This window comes from Nuphar pumila, chromosome 7 (genome assembly GCF_984573655.1).
Source record: "Nuphar pumila chromosome 7, dmNupPumi1.hap1.1, whole genome shotgun sequence".
NCBI lineage: Eukaryota > Viridiplantae > Streptophyta > Magnoliopsida > Nymphaeales > Nymphaeaceae > Nuphar > Nuphar pumila.
The window spans coordinates 22,034,128-22,041,616 of record NC_143255.1 but is presented as its reverse complement, the minus strand read 5'-3'; positions in this window follow the sequence as shown (position 1 = coordinate 22,041,616).

The window sequence follows — 7,489 nt, the reverse complement described above, 5'->3', positions numbered from 1 at the left end:
TAAGCTAAGACTAATGTTTTTTATCCTTTTGATATTTTACATGCTGATTTGTGGGGTCTTGCACCTATGATCTATAGAGAAGGACATAGATTTTATTTATTACTTGTAGATGATTATTCATGTGTTTCTTGGTTATTTTCACTAGTGAGAAAATCAGATATTGTGAGTTGCTTTAAATTATTTTAAAATATTGTGAAAACACAAATTGGTTTTCTAATCAAAATTTTTTATAGTGATGGCGGGGGCGAGTTCATGAGTCATGCTTTTTCAATTTTTTTAAATTGTCATGGCATTAAGCATTGGGTGTCATGCCCTCACACTCACCAACAAAATGGGGTCATTGATTGGAAGCACATGCATGTTGTGGAGATAGGGTTGATCATGTTGTCATATGCTTCTATGAGTATGAGGTTCTAGGTAGATGCCTTTAGAACAATTGTATATCTTATAAATAAATTTCAATGTCCTAATCTTGGTAACAAGTTACCCCATGAGTTACTATTGTAGCGAATTTTAGATTATTCCTTTCTGAAAGGTTTTTGTTGTATACATTACCCTTATCTTGTACCCTATAATTTGTCTAAATTGGTTCTCAAAACTAAAACATGTGTTTTCATTGGTTATGAAAGTAATTATAAAGGCTATTTATGTCTTGATCCTATTTTGAATAAAGTTTATATATCAAGACATGTGATATCTAATGAATCCAAATTTTTATGTATTAGTTTTAATGCTCCCATTTCCTTTAAAGAGGTCTCTAGTTGGTTACTCCAACAAGAAGTTGCCAAAGGTCTCTAGTTGGTTAAATAATCTTTTTTCCCCTAGTTTTGCCTACTTTCGTAAAATAAACACAACTCTTCACCTCAAACTTAGAATTAGGTGAGGTTTAGTGCATTAGAAGCGGGACATAGAAAGGAATCCTTCTGTCTTATTTTCATGGCCAAACACACAACACAAAAAATGAGCTTCGATATACCATCTTCAGCAGAGGTAGTTTGGTAATTTTATAAAATAAAAAAAATATTAGTTTGATAAATTAAATGAGCCTTTGTGTACTAAACAGAGTACAAGAGACTCGACTATAGGGTAAGGGTTCAATTCTAGCATTCGATGTAAAAGAACATCTACAAATAACTCTCTAGATAATAAAATACAAGCTTATGTGATAGATGCATCTTGTTGTGGGCAATTATTGTGGTTCTTTGTGCTTTAAAAGTGTACGTGTTATTTCATGCATGTGAATAAATTGCTTAAATGTATGCTTAAAAATCTATCTTATACTTAGAATTTGAGGTTTTGAAAAAGATGCATGTAGATTATTGTGTGTATTATATGCTTATTCGAGTACTTTGCCATTTTATAAAAATATGGGTATGTGATATGATTCATGTCATGAATGTGCTTGTTGTAAAAATGAGGATAATGGTTTGACACATGTAATATGTTGTGGGAAAAATTAAAGGAACACCATTATGTCATGACATGATTAATTATTATATATCTATGTGATTGATTGTCATCCCTAGACTTGATATTGTGTCCATGTGATAACATGCTGAAAATTAGTTAGTAAATATACACTTAAAATGGTATAGTATATGAGAAAAGAAAGAAAGAGAAAAAAAGAAAATGAATAATGCATCTAGGGTAACAACACAGTGAGAGATAAGAACTCTCCCAAGAAGTACATATTTTAGGGCTTTGTTAGAGGAGTGTACACCTCACCTATGTCGGTGATCTTGAGAAATTCTGAAGTAACCTTTGGGGTTTAACACAGTGCCTATTTGATATATGCATGATGCAGCATGAACTGCAAACTTTGAGGTTAGGTATAGCTTTTCAGGCTCTTCATGATGCAATAACACGATGTGGACTCGGTATGCACCGATCCACGATCCAAGATCCAAATGGATCTTGACACACGCGAAAGCTTATACGACAATGAGTCCGAACAAGACTCTCAGAAAAAAAAAATTCAGAACCTGAACACTCTGCTTCGACAGATGTGCTCCAAATAAAAGTTATGCGCAACTCACACAACTTTCCAATGAATCCAAAAACATGAGATTCGAATAAGAGGTGTTCATTCTACGGACTCGAGACCGAGACTGACAAACAAGCCTAAGACAGATTTTTGGACTCTGCAGACAATCTGTTCAGAGGGATTTTCAACCACGCAGACAGGAAAGTTTGCGAAAACCACCAACTGAAAAATCAAAGGTAAGATTCAGATCTTTTCAACGAATCAAGACTCAAATTTGTTTGAGTTTTCTACAAGGCTCTACAAATTTTTGAATTTTGGAAATGGTATGAGATATTATCAAATGAATTAAAACTTCAAATATTCAACAACAGCAGAGAGATTAATATTTTTGAGGCACTTAAGTAAAGACTCAGTTAAAACTCAAAACATAAAAGTTTTATATCTAGGTTCTAGCTTTTTACAAAATCAAACAAAATGAATTTTCATGCAGGTAATCTCCAGATAATTGAAAAATACCAAATACCACTAGGAGTGTTCTAAACCAAACTGGTGACAGTGGATTTCTATCAGATTGAGACTTTGATAACACTTTTCAGAGACTCAAATGGTCGATTCATGAAATGGTCTCAACCACAAAGTTGTAGATAAATGTCTTAGCTTTCTGAGAAGCTAAAGAATGCCAGAAACTGATCAGTATTGAAGCCGATAAGATTGTTTATTTGGAGTCATTTCTGATAACTCATAACAGAAAACCTCATTTCTTGGTAGAAGCCGAATTCCAAACTTTCACGAAAATACAAGAAATAATTTGAGTAACACAGTCAATTTAGAACATAAAAACCTTTAAACATGCATTAGAAATCAACAAGTGACTTGTCACAACCTACAAGCAATAGGTAACGAAGGAAACAAAATACATATGATAAAAATAACATAAATGAAAGACAAGTGAACCGGGGAATATGATTTCCGGATGAAGATGACAATGGATGTTGCTGGAAAGCAGCCGACACCGAGATAAACACTCTCGAACTGTAGCTTGAATCATTAGCCAACACGAATCACAAACATTGCTCAACCCACAGGGTCGATCTTGGCAAGATCACCTTCACTCCCAAGAAGAAAACAACCTTTCTTCACTCACAAGATCTCTCCACCGAATTTTTAGCCACACCAAAAAAATACATTTTTTTAAAAGGAGAAGCAGCCCCCTCCCCCTTGGTCGACCCACACATCATAAAGGCCTTGAAGCTTGGGGAAAAACCACCATAAAGATGGTATGGCCTTGCCAAGCCTTCCTCTAAAATCGAGTTTGACTTGTGCTAATTTTGGCCATGGGCATTAAAAGGTCCAACAACTATATTTGACTTGGACCAGTCAAGGCTGAGATTTTGAATGAAGGTCAAGATGGTCCACTCCCAAATGGTGCCAACTAGGACTCCCCTTGAAAATGGATCTTGATCCAGATCCAAATGTGCAGCGAACTAGATCCTACAAAAAATGCATTAAAAAATATAAATACAAAAAAAAAATAAAAACTACCCGCATTCCCCATATACTCTCGAGTACCACAAAAAGATCATACAGAGCACTAGAACTATCTGGATCCGTAGAATCTGGCTCCTAAAAAAAAAGATCAAATACAAATATATTTAACGTGATTTCTCACATGCCAAAATGATATCAAATAATAAAAATACATTCTCTGAGAAAGATGCAAAATATCTCAGATATTGTAGCACGATAATCAAAATGGGTCTGGGTTGACAGAGATCTAATTGGACCCTGATAGTCTTGCACGATTGGATCTGCCCTGGATCACATCCTAGATTGGATCTTGAAAATTGAATTTGGATCCAATTCATCTTCAAAGCTCAGATCTTCAGGATGCTCTGCATCACTTCAGCTAGCTATCAATAATCATATTAGGCTCTTTGGCTTGCAACCGATGAGCAAAATTTTAGCAATTAGAAGTTCATAGTTTGTACCGATTTAAATTGTGTTGTTTATGACGTGGTTCATATGTCTCGGCAACATCGTAGACTTTAGAGTTATCTACATGAGTTACTATGTCTAGTAGCCAAATAATGTAGAGAATGACATGAAAAAATATCCACTTTAGAAATATGAATGGTCTCAAGAAGGGTAAAGAAAGAGGAAAAGGAGGATAACATATCTAAACATGTGCGCTAGTTAGAGAACTAAGCTTCAAATAGGAGCTTAAAGCTCACGACAATTGTAATGGTCGTGTACCATATATTTGTAAATAAAACCTTATTGAGTTTTAGACTCACTCCCACTTGGTTACAACTGTAGGATCAAGAAGCACTGCGGAAAAGAGGATGTGATTTAGTGGACTAGTCTCGACTACTGGTGACTTTAAAGTACCTTTGAGTACTTTGTTTTTACTTTTGTTTTTTCTCTTTTTGGACATGTATTTTGGACCTTTATCTTTGATGGACATGGATGGTTTATTATTACTGAAAATTAGATGGACTTGTTGGTTAAGATTAATTTTATATTCATTTAAGTATTGATGAGGCCATATTCAAGACATGTGTACGAAAAAAAATGGGCTCGATTTTAAGGTTGTTTGATGATTTTTCTCTGGAAAGTGACCTTCACGAACCCGAACTCTATAGATCCCGGTTTGGGTCATTACAAACACCTTCCAAGGTTCACTAAGATAGTTGGACTGGTTAAAAGTCTATCCTAGCTGAGGGGTTTTCAATTTAAATCCCATTAGGGGCTACCCTCATCTTGATTATAGAGAAAAAAAATGGCAAAAATTCTCCCTAAAGTTCGCATTAGTGTTCTAAAAACTAAGTTGTGTCAACTTTCCTACTAATCTAGACCACAGTTACCAGAGTAATTTGTGAGAGAAGGATACGTAAAATGTAAAGCGAGAAGCAAGTGTTCGAAACATGCATTAATGTGTGTAACATGAAGAATTTAGGAAGCATAAGAGGAAGGAAACAATTAAGAAGTGACATTGGAAAAAATAACTTAAAACATATGTTTTTGCTTATGTACATCTTCAACTCTGTTACACCGAAACATACCCATATAATAAAGAAAGTGCATTTCCATCATTAATGAAAATATGATTTTATATTGGAAGTATTCAGCTTCTCATAAAATTTGGATGTGTGAAAGATGGTTTTGCACTTAATTTGAAAGCGAGTTTCCTCTTGAGAGAGTTTTTGCATTTTTTAAACGCTTCCACTAACCATGGTCTAAAGATTCTAAACATAATCTTCAAAAGGGAGCGCCAAATAGCTTTCCACGGCCCCTTTAAATAATATTTATAAAGTTTAAATGCAGCAGAACCTAGGCAATTTTCATAAAAGTGAACTAAATAAGCAAAAAGCTTTTACAAAGCAATTAGTTATAAAGAAAAACCATACGTCTTTATCACATCTTTCCAGCTGCCAAATAATTTTCTTGTCTTTCACGATATTTTGATCTCAATTGAATATGTGATTGCATAATCGTGGTATGATCTATGTTTCTTTTCATTTTATTTCTTTGGATATAATATGACTACTTCAAACCTTAGGTGTCTCTTCATAAACCAACAAAAAGAAAAAGAAAACTATAGAACAAAAAAGAACTGTTCTAGAATTACCTATAGAAAGAAGTTGGTTTTGGTTGAAGCCAGGTACTGGACTTGAACTACTTTGGCCTTGCCAAGTGACATTGGTCTATAATCAACTACAAAAAAAGGCATCCATTTTTTATTAAAAGAAAAAAGGTATAATATGGCCCAGATCCAAAGGCAATCTGACCTCGAGGGACCATTTGTATAATAAAAAAAAGTAAGAAAATAGCTCCTTTTTGTACCAAGAACGGGCCTTTCCCCACATGGGTGAAACAAACTCCCATATGGTGAGGCCCACTAATCGGTTATCCTACCAACTATGGGATCTTTTCGAAGAGAGTGCCCTTCATACGAAAGGCTCTTCTCTTGAAACAAACAGGTCCTAGAGATGGGTTTAACTCTAACTCTTATCCCATACAAACGCCTGCAATTTTTTTATTTATTTGTTCTTAAATAATGAAACTTTATTGGTGTGTTGGGATTCAAGGAATTCATTGGAATTGGAATCCAGGTCTAATTAATTTCTATTTGTGTCTGGAAGGCAGCCAAAATGATTTAGTAGAATCATATTACAATTCTACTAAATTCCCTAAATCCATACACATCCTTAAGGGAATCATAAGCTACTGTCAAAGTATTTTGGTTTCCAAATTTTGAAGGGTCTATGATCTTCACTGTTTAATTTGGACCATCCTAGCTTTGGGAGATGGTCTTGGTCAGTTGCACTTGGTAAAGTTGAAAAAGGGGTAATTGGGTGAAAATTTGATGTGATTTCTAAGAAGTTTAAAATTGGACAAATCTTTCCTATTTCTAGTGCCATTTAACTTCTTTTCTTTGAACACGGGCAATTACAAGCTCTTTAATGACACGTTTGCTTTGATCATAGGTGGGAATGAACAATTACAACTGATAAAGTAGAAGCTATGATTGTTGGTCACAAGGTCAATCTTGTGACCAAGAATCACAGGCTTGAAGGAATGAACATTAAGTGAGAATCAAAACCACAACTTACACCTTTTCATATTTTGTAAGCTTGAAAATTTGGTGTGCTTTTGATTTGTAATCTCAGGATTATGAAAAAATTCAAGAATCACTAGGGATGCAAACATGCCCTAAGACAGCGCATTTGGTAAAACAATTGTAAAGTGCCAATGAAGGATTAAAAACCTGTACTATTTGCATGCAATGAAGCTAGTTATTATGATCAGGGTATCATGTAAAAGTTTGATCCAAATTTGACGAAGACTTGAATTTTTGAACTAGATCTGAATTGATTAGAAGAAAGAAGTGAGATCCTCGTTTGCAAGTTGAGTGTCTTTCCTTCTCCTCTAAGAAGAGATCAACCTCACAAAGAACTCGACTCTATGATTTTGGCTTTTGGTGTGCAATAAACGTAGATAGATCGTTGTCCTATAAAAAAATGAGCTTGATGGTGCAGGAACACCACCAAGGTTCAAAAAGATCCAAACAAGCGAAGTATGGTATCCGTTAGAAATTCACACTAAAGTCAAATAAAGTAGCTAGTAAATAAATCAAAGAGAACACATGCATATGGATCTCACCTTGGGCTTAGGTAGCCCTTTCTATGACGATGACGAGCAGAACAATGCATGGACAAAGCTTCACCTAGGAAGAGGCTCGAGAGATAGGTGAGACAAGCATCGTTGGGCTCCAACAAGATATGGTTGCACTAGGCTAGGGTCAACCAGACACAGTCTAGATGTTGAGAGACTTAGATCATAGATGCTAGACTGGGACCCCTATTTATAGGTGTTATACTAGGTCCTAGACCTAGGTTTTATACTTTCTAAGACAATAAATCTATATTTAAACTGGTTCTCACTAGTGGTAGAGACCGGGTCAAACTCAGAGAATGGGTAATACTTTGTATTCAAACACACAAT